This window comes from Pinus tabuliformis, chromosome 8 (genome assembly GCF_031772625.1).
Source record: "Pinus tabuliformis cultivar Carrire ecotype Pingquan chromosome 8, CPIR1, whole genome shotgun sequence".
Taxonomy (NCBI): Eukaryota; Viridiplantae; Streptophyta; class Pinopsida; order Pinales; family Pinaceae; genus Pinus; species Pinus tabuliformis.
In genome coordinates this window covers 514551167-514558210 of record NC_142294.1, presented here as the reverse complement: position 1 = coordinate 514558210, position 7044 = coordinate 514551167, and positions in this window count along the sequence as shown.

Here is a 7044-nt window from a genome sequence, read left to right as displayed (position 1 = left end):
GGTTTTGACATTCAGCGCAGGTAGCCTTCACGGGACCTGCATTGAAATGCAGAATCCCTTCACTGGGTCTGCGCTGAAGGAGAAACTCTCGTTTCCCACAGGTTCTGGGTCACAGATTGCTATTTAATTCACTGTTTTAGGCCAAATAAAAGCAACAAGCAAGGTGCAATCAAAGGGATGCTTTGAGGGGGTACTAAGGTCTATCACAAAGGATCATAAAATCATTTTTCAATCCATTTTTCAGATCATAGACAATTCCAGTGATTGGATCAAAGCAGCAATTGTCTACTTTTCATCTGGGAATAGCAGATGCAGTTCGATTGTTGTTGTCAAGTCTATGAAACAAACAATGATAGAAACACAAATAAAATGAATAAACAGATCTCCCCAGCGGAGTCGCCAATTTGTTGTGGGGAAAAATTCCTATGCAGGATGATCCTATCCACCTAAGGTGTGACAGTGCCTTAGCAACGAACAGAGACAGCTATTCTGGTTTCTTCCTTTATGAAATGTGAAAGAAGAGAGATAAATGGACTTACCGGTGTCTTCCGTTTGTCCCTCGATCCGGTCTCTCTTCTCTTTGGGAGTTCACAGCTACTTGCCTTCTCACTCGCCCAGCTTCAACAGGTTCATGCAAGATCACAAGAGAACAACTACTTGCCTTCTTGCTTGTCTAGCTTCAACGGGTTCCTGCAAGATCACAAGAGAATAGCTACTTGCGACAAGAGAAGAACACTACACAAAGACAGATATTCACATTCATAACTATTTTAGGATTAGAAATAAACCAAATACACTAATGCAATCATACATCAAGAATACATCAGTATATAGGAGAAACCAAGATAGCTTTATTGATGAATAACAAGGTTCAGGAAGAGATACAACCCAGAGGGCTCCAATCCAGCATCTCCTTCCCAGCAAATGGAATTCCTACCTTCACCCCCTTCAAAGCATTAAGCACCCAATGATCCCAATCTCAAACCAACAACAATTCTTTGCAATAACAAAATTCCAGCCTCTAGATCTCATGGAGGAGAGATCCATATATAGATGTTTGGAGAGAGGATGAGTCAGCTTGAAATCTGACTAGTGTCCTCTCCCTCTGTCAGTTCTTGATTCCACTTGGAGGTTCTTGCTTCCACTTGGAGATTTGGAACCTCTTACTCATCACCAGTTGAATTCCCTAAGGAAAGTGTCATTTTGGAAGCTTCCTGGGTTTTGACACCTTTAGAAATGAGCTTGCCACATGTCCACTCTCGTTCAACGCAGGTATCCAGTGTTCCCTTTGACATTCAACATAGGTAGCCAGTGTTGGCTTTGACATTCAGTGCAAACAGCTAGTGTAGCCACTGAAATGATCTTGAATTGACCTGTTTTTGAGCAGTTTCTGGTGGAGAACTTCTATGAATTATTGTGGTTTGTTAGCCTTGTTCCTCTAGGGGTAGGAAAAACATGTTTAGGGACTTTGGATCCCTTAGATTATGGACATTTCATGCTCAATGTTGTATGGCACAAAAATGTCTATAACAACAGTCGTGTATATACGTGGATATACTTTACTGAAGTAGAGTATATGAATCAGAATATTAAAATGGAAAAGTGTTTGATTTGATAATACGGATTCACCCCCCCTCTCAGTATTATATCCAACAGCCAAAACACATCTCTAGCCTAGAACCACTAAATGTTCTTGTTGATGACAATGCTCGATCAGGTAAATTGATGTTAATTTTAAGCTGATCTTGCTTAGGAAGTTCACCACATGATGTATTATGAAATTCCTAGGAATGAAACTATCATGATAAGCATTCTTTCCATTCAATTTAATGATGAAAATCCTAGCTGCTTAGGGATAGAGCAATCAAATTTCTTTTGATCACAGAGCAAAGAGCACAGACTAATGAAATTTCCATACACTATTCCTATGAGCACACACAAACGTTTTCAATGCAACAAGCATGTATTTCTTTACAATTTCCTTAAAGTGAATATGAACAAAAGGAAATATGCACATATAATCAATCAATCTTTCGTAATAACGAAGACTTTTACGACAGTTCTAATTCAAAGGAAGAGAAGAATTTACAACACATTCTTTCAAATGAAGATTAATCAACTATATTCTAACTTTGACTATTGATTGATAATGACAAAGAAAACATTAAGAGACATTAACCAATCAATGCAAAGTTGGGCTAGACCAAGAGATAGAAAATTATTTTATGAGACATAAAATTCATTGATCAATCAACAAACAAACGAATAGAGAAAAGTTGGAAAAACCCTTTCCAAAGGTGGGAATCTGGTACTAGAAGGATCAGTGTAGCCCAGAGTGGGAGATAGTGTGCTTCAGAGCACTGTCCCTAAGCCAAGGGTGCTTTGTAGCGCACTGTGTCCCTCACAAGCCTACACTGGTGACAGTAAGCCATTATAAGAGGCAATTTCACATAGCTTTATACAATTTTTCAATGTAAAGAGCTGAATTACAATCTATGAACACAAATAAGGTCTACAAGGATGTCTTACGAGGTGGATAAGCTACTAGGAAAGATGATCTTTCCCCAACAGATTCGCCAATTTGTTTTGGAGAATTTGGTATCTATGGATAAATATTAATTCCCTAGGTCAGTAGCTATATCTAGAGCAATAGTTTAAAGTGTTTTAAATTTTTCCTATAAGCAATAGATAAGATGAGAACATAATAAAACCTACTTGTAGTTCCGCTTTCCTTTCATCTCCCTTGTATTGATCCTGTCACTCCTTCTTGTACTTAATATGCTTGAGAAGTACCCTATAAACACAACTGAAAATAAAGAACCAATTAAAGCATATGATCTATTGAATGTAAGTGAAAGGAATCAGATATGATCCACACATATAAACATTATGAAACAATACAAACATATGGGAAAATGGTTCAAACACTTTATTAGATAGAAGAAGGAATTACAACCAATTGTGTTTGATTCAAATCCATTCCTCCAACTTGGATCCCATCCACACCACATCAAAAGCATGAAAAACATGTAGCATTACAATACTTTCTTGAAAGCCAAATCTCATAGTAGCATTATCTCCTTACAATTCAACATAATCCAACCCATGATCACTTAGATGAGTGGTCAACTTATAGGAAGATGAAGGAGGGTTTTTTTATAAATGGTGGCATTGAATGACCTTCCATATATAGAATTAGTTCCATGTAGGAAGGGATGAGAGGATAAGATGCACCTTAACTCATTCCTCATCCATTTTCGAGCTCATAGGAGTTGATAAGTGATGAAACCCTTTATATGACTCCAAAAGATAAGAATATTCCCCAAACCCTATGTGAATTTAACTCATTCACGGCCAGCACAGGTGAAAGGAAGCCTAGGTGCTCTACAGAGCACCATAGAAGTGGACTCAACTGCTTTGCGACGCACCTTTATAAGGGCTTACGTGTGCTAGTCCCTCCAGAGGCTATTTCTAGATGTCTTCAAGTCATGAAATTGTCTAGGAAGGAGGCATTCAAAGGGGTGACTTGTTTAGGGCATGAAGGAACTGAAATTAGGGTTTGATGAGCCTTAAAACACTAATATGGATGTTGGTATTTGATGTGCCCAAATGGATCTGTAACACACCTACACCATCTACAATAGGTCCACCCCCATAATGTTCATGAAATGAAAAAATAATTCCACCATCCACCCATCACAACCTACACATTTATCCCATGGAAATGAATTTAATACCACAATCATTTACTTTGTGTCATCATGCTCCTGATAATATTATTATCATCCTCATTAAATATATTAGAATATACATGAATGTTTTCCAGCTAGTTTCAAATTCCACATTGGCCCTACATTGATACATATTTCGAAAATAATTGACTGCCACTTAATGTATATCATTATGAAAAGATATATGTTAGCTCTATGAATCCTTCAACCCCCATATTGTATTTTGTCTCCTATTGTTAGTTACATATTGATCAAAGGATTTTGTATTTTTTCCCCTTTATTTATCCAAATGATACGTCTCTTTAGTCACCATTCTTACTCAAGTAGTGATAAGAGACTAAAGAGAAGTAATCTAGTATGAAAAATCTCTTTTGTTAGCGCTAAATCCTTTTCTGCAAGTAAGAAGTAATGCAATGATAATGGGTAAGCTAAGTCAATGATTTTTATATAATACCATTAAGCTCCACAATAAGTATCCTCTTCTTTTCCCATATCCTCACCACCTCTTTCATTTCAACGAGTTTCCACCTCACCACATTCATCTGTGAGGAATCCAAAAATTCATCTACCTTTTGCCATGTAACCCACACCAATTTTTGGAACTCTTTGTCTAATAGGCATGAATGATTGAATTGATTTTTTTTCAAGATGGAGCATAAAGATTTAGAAAAATTTAATGGCTATAGTTTCCATAGTTCAAAAAGTAAATATGAATTTGAAAATGATGCATACAAATTTAAGGGGTGTAGTAAAAAGGCAAAATAAACAACACCTATGGATCTTAGGAAATTAATTGAATGGAAAAAACGGAAGGAATTTTTAAGTTTTTCATTGTATTATCTCTTTCGTATTCTCAGTCACTTCTTATTGATTTATAAAAGGCATCAACAAAAATATGGGAACAATTGAGTAAGATAATTGGAAAAAATGTTGTATATGTAAAGTTTTCATTAAAATCACAACTATTCAAACTTGAAATGAAGGATGAGACATCCTTTTGTACTCACATAACTCATTTGAAGTAAAAGACAAAGAATAAAACATAGTAAATACATAGAGATACATGCAAACCAAAATAATGTATTATGCACAACAAATAAAAATTAAACCACTGAATGAATTGTGCAACAAAAAGTATATTTTAATTATAATTTCCTGAAATAAAAATATGTGCAAAAGGTAAGAGACAAAGCTTTTGGTTCGATTACCCACTGCGAAAAAACATTCCTAGAGATCTTTCACACCTTTGGTTTACACAGTAAAAACCCTATTTTTTACTTGCACAATGATTTCTCCAAACACGATAAAAGACTCATGAAATTACACTTCAACCTTTATATATCACAACATAGAACCACTATAAACTATATAATAACATATTTCATTGTGCACATTACATATTTCATTGTGCACTATACTTACTTCAATTCATATGCACATCATGCACTTAACCTTGGATTTATGGCCATACAAACTACTTATAAATGTTTTGTTAGTTTTTATTGAAATAGGTTGATTCCCTCCCATGAAATTCTTGCATAGATGAAATAATGGTGCATTCGTAAAAAAAAATAATTACTCTCATGTTTCTTCAGCCATAACGAAAATCTGCAACTTGATTTTTTTGTACTCTAGGTATGCCACATGATTAGGTTCATTTAATCGATTATTTATGATTATGTCTAACATTCCCCCTTAATGAAAACTACAAATATTGATGATGTCAACACAATCTATTAGATGAACAAAACTTTGTTTTTCCAATCGTTTAGTGAATATGTCAACATATTGACCTTGATATTTGCGATGTTCCAAAATGAATTCTCCATTGTTGATTGAATCCCTGATTAAATGATTCCTTGTGTTAATGTGTTTACCTCTTTTGTGAAAAAAATTGTTCTTTTTGGTAAAAAAATTGAAGAATTGTTGCCAAAATAAACCTTTGTTGTTTCTTCTTGTTGATGACTTAAATACTTCAACATTCTTCTCATCCAAATTTATTCACACATTGTACCTATTGTTGTAGTATATTCAACTTTAGATATGGAAGGATAAACTATTGGTTGTTACCTCGAAGGCCATGAATGATCAAGGTGGCTCCAAACACATGCAGAATCCCTAGAGGACTTAGAAAGGGTCAAAATTCAAAGTGGTCAGAATGATCCCAAAACAACACCGGATCGAAGTGCTCGTCATTCTGATTCCAATGGTGCAAACAAAATTCAAATCCGAGCTCATATGGAGGAGATATAGCCAGTCAAAGCTGGGCAGTGGGCCACGTTTAAGTATCCTCCAAATTCATTGTCAACGAGCATGGAAACTTAGCTCCTGAGAGAAGGTGACATTGTTGCCTCCTTAATTTTTCCAATATATGTTATATTAGACAAAAAAATGTCGATTAATAAGGAAAAATTAAAAATAATTTTTTTTTGAGGTGGCGGGCCAAGACCCTAGCCACACCTCCCCAGAACCATATATTAAGATTTTAATTAGAAAAGGGTTGACGGGCTATGACCCCTAGCAGCCTCAACTACCACAACATATACTACTAATATAACAAACATTATACAACGGGCAGTGCGTGGACCTGGCCCTTGTCCACGCCTCCACATGCCACTTGTCATCCTGGGCAGCGAGGTTTAAACCCGCCAGGTTGGAATGATCGGCCCTCTGCTTGGGCACCGACACCAATAGACGTCTCTAGTAAAACGGTCTGACAATGGCTACAATGAACCAAACCATGCAACAAAGTTGTTTTAATAAAAAAAAAAACACGCCAAACAAACCATGTATATGTCATAGGGGTCAGCATTTTAATCCCGACCTCCCGGTCTTCGCGTTAACTTCCTAACCAACGCGCCAATTGCGCTTCATTGTAGTTTTTGCCACCTTTATATTATATAAGCCCAAAATGTATTTTCATGTGGATGCGCCGATCAGAGGAATGAAATGGAAACATAAGATAGGATGAACGAAATTGCACTGAGATGGAACCACATCCCAGGTGGAATCATGATTTGCAGGCTAGAGGTGGAACTTGGAAATCTTTTTCAAGACAAAGAATATTCTTTTGATGGCAAGGATTCCTTGGGAGGTATTTTTTCTCAGCGTGAGAATGTAGTCAAGTTTACTGTCATTTTTTTCTCTGATTTTCATAGGGAACGCGATGGTGAGGTCAGATTCACCTTTTGAGTAGCAGATTTGTAGATTCTGAGTGGGGAAGAATCTTTGAGAATCTTGAGGGAATCGTCTAGATTCCTTGGAAGCTGAAATTTCCTAGACCAAGAATGTAGCCAACTTTATACTCATTGTT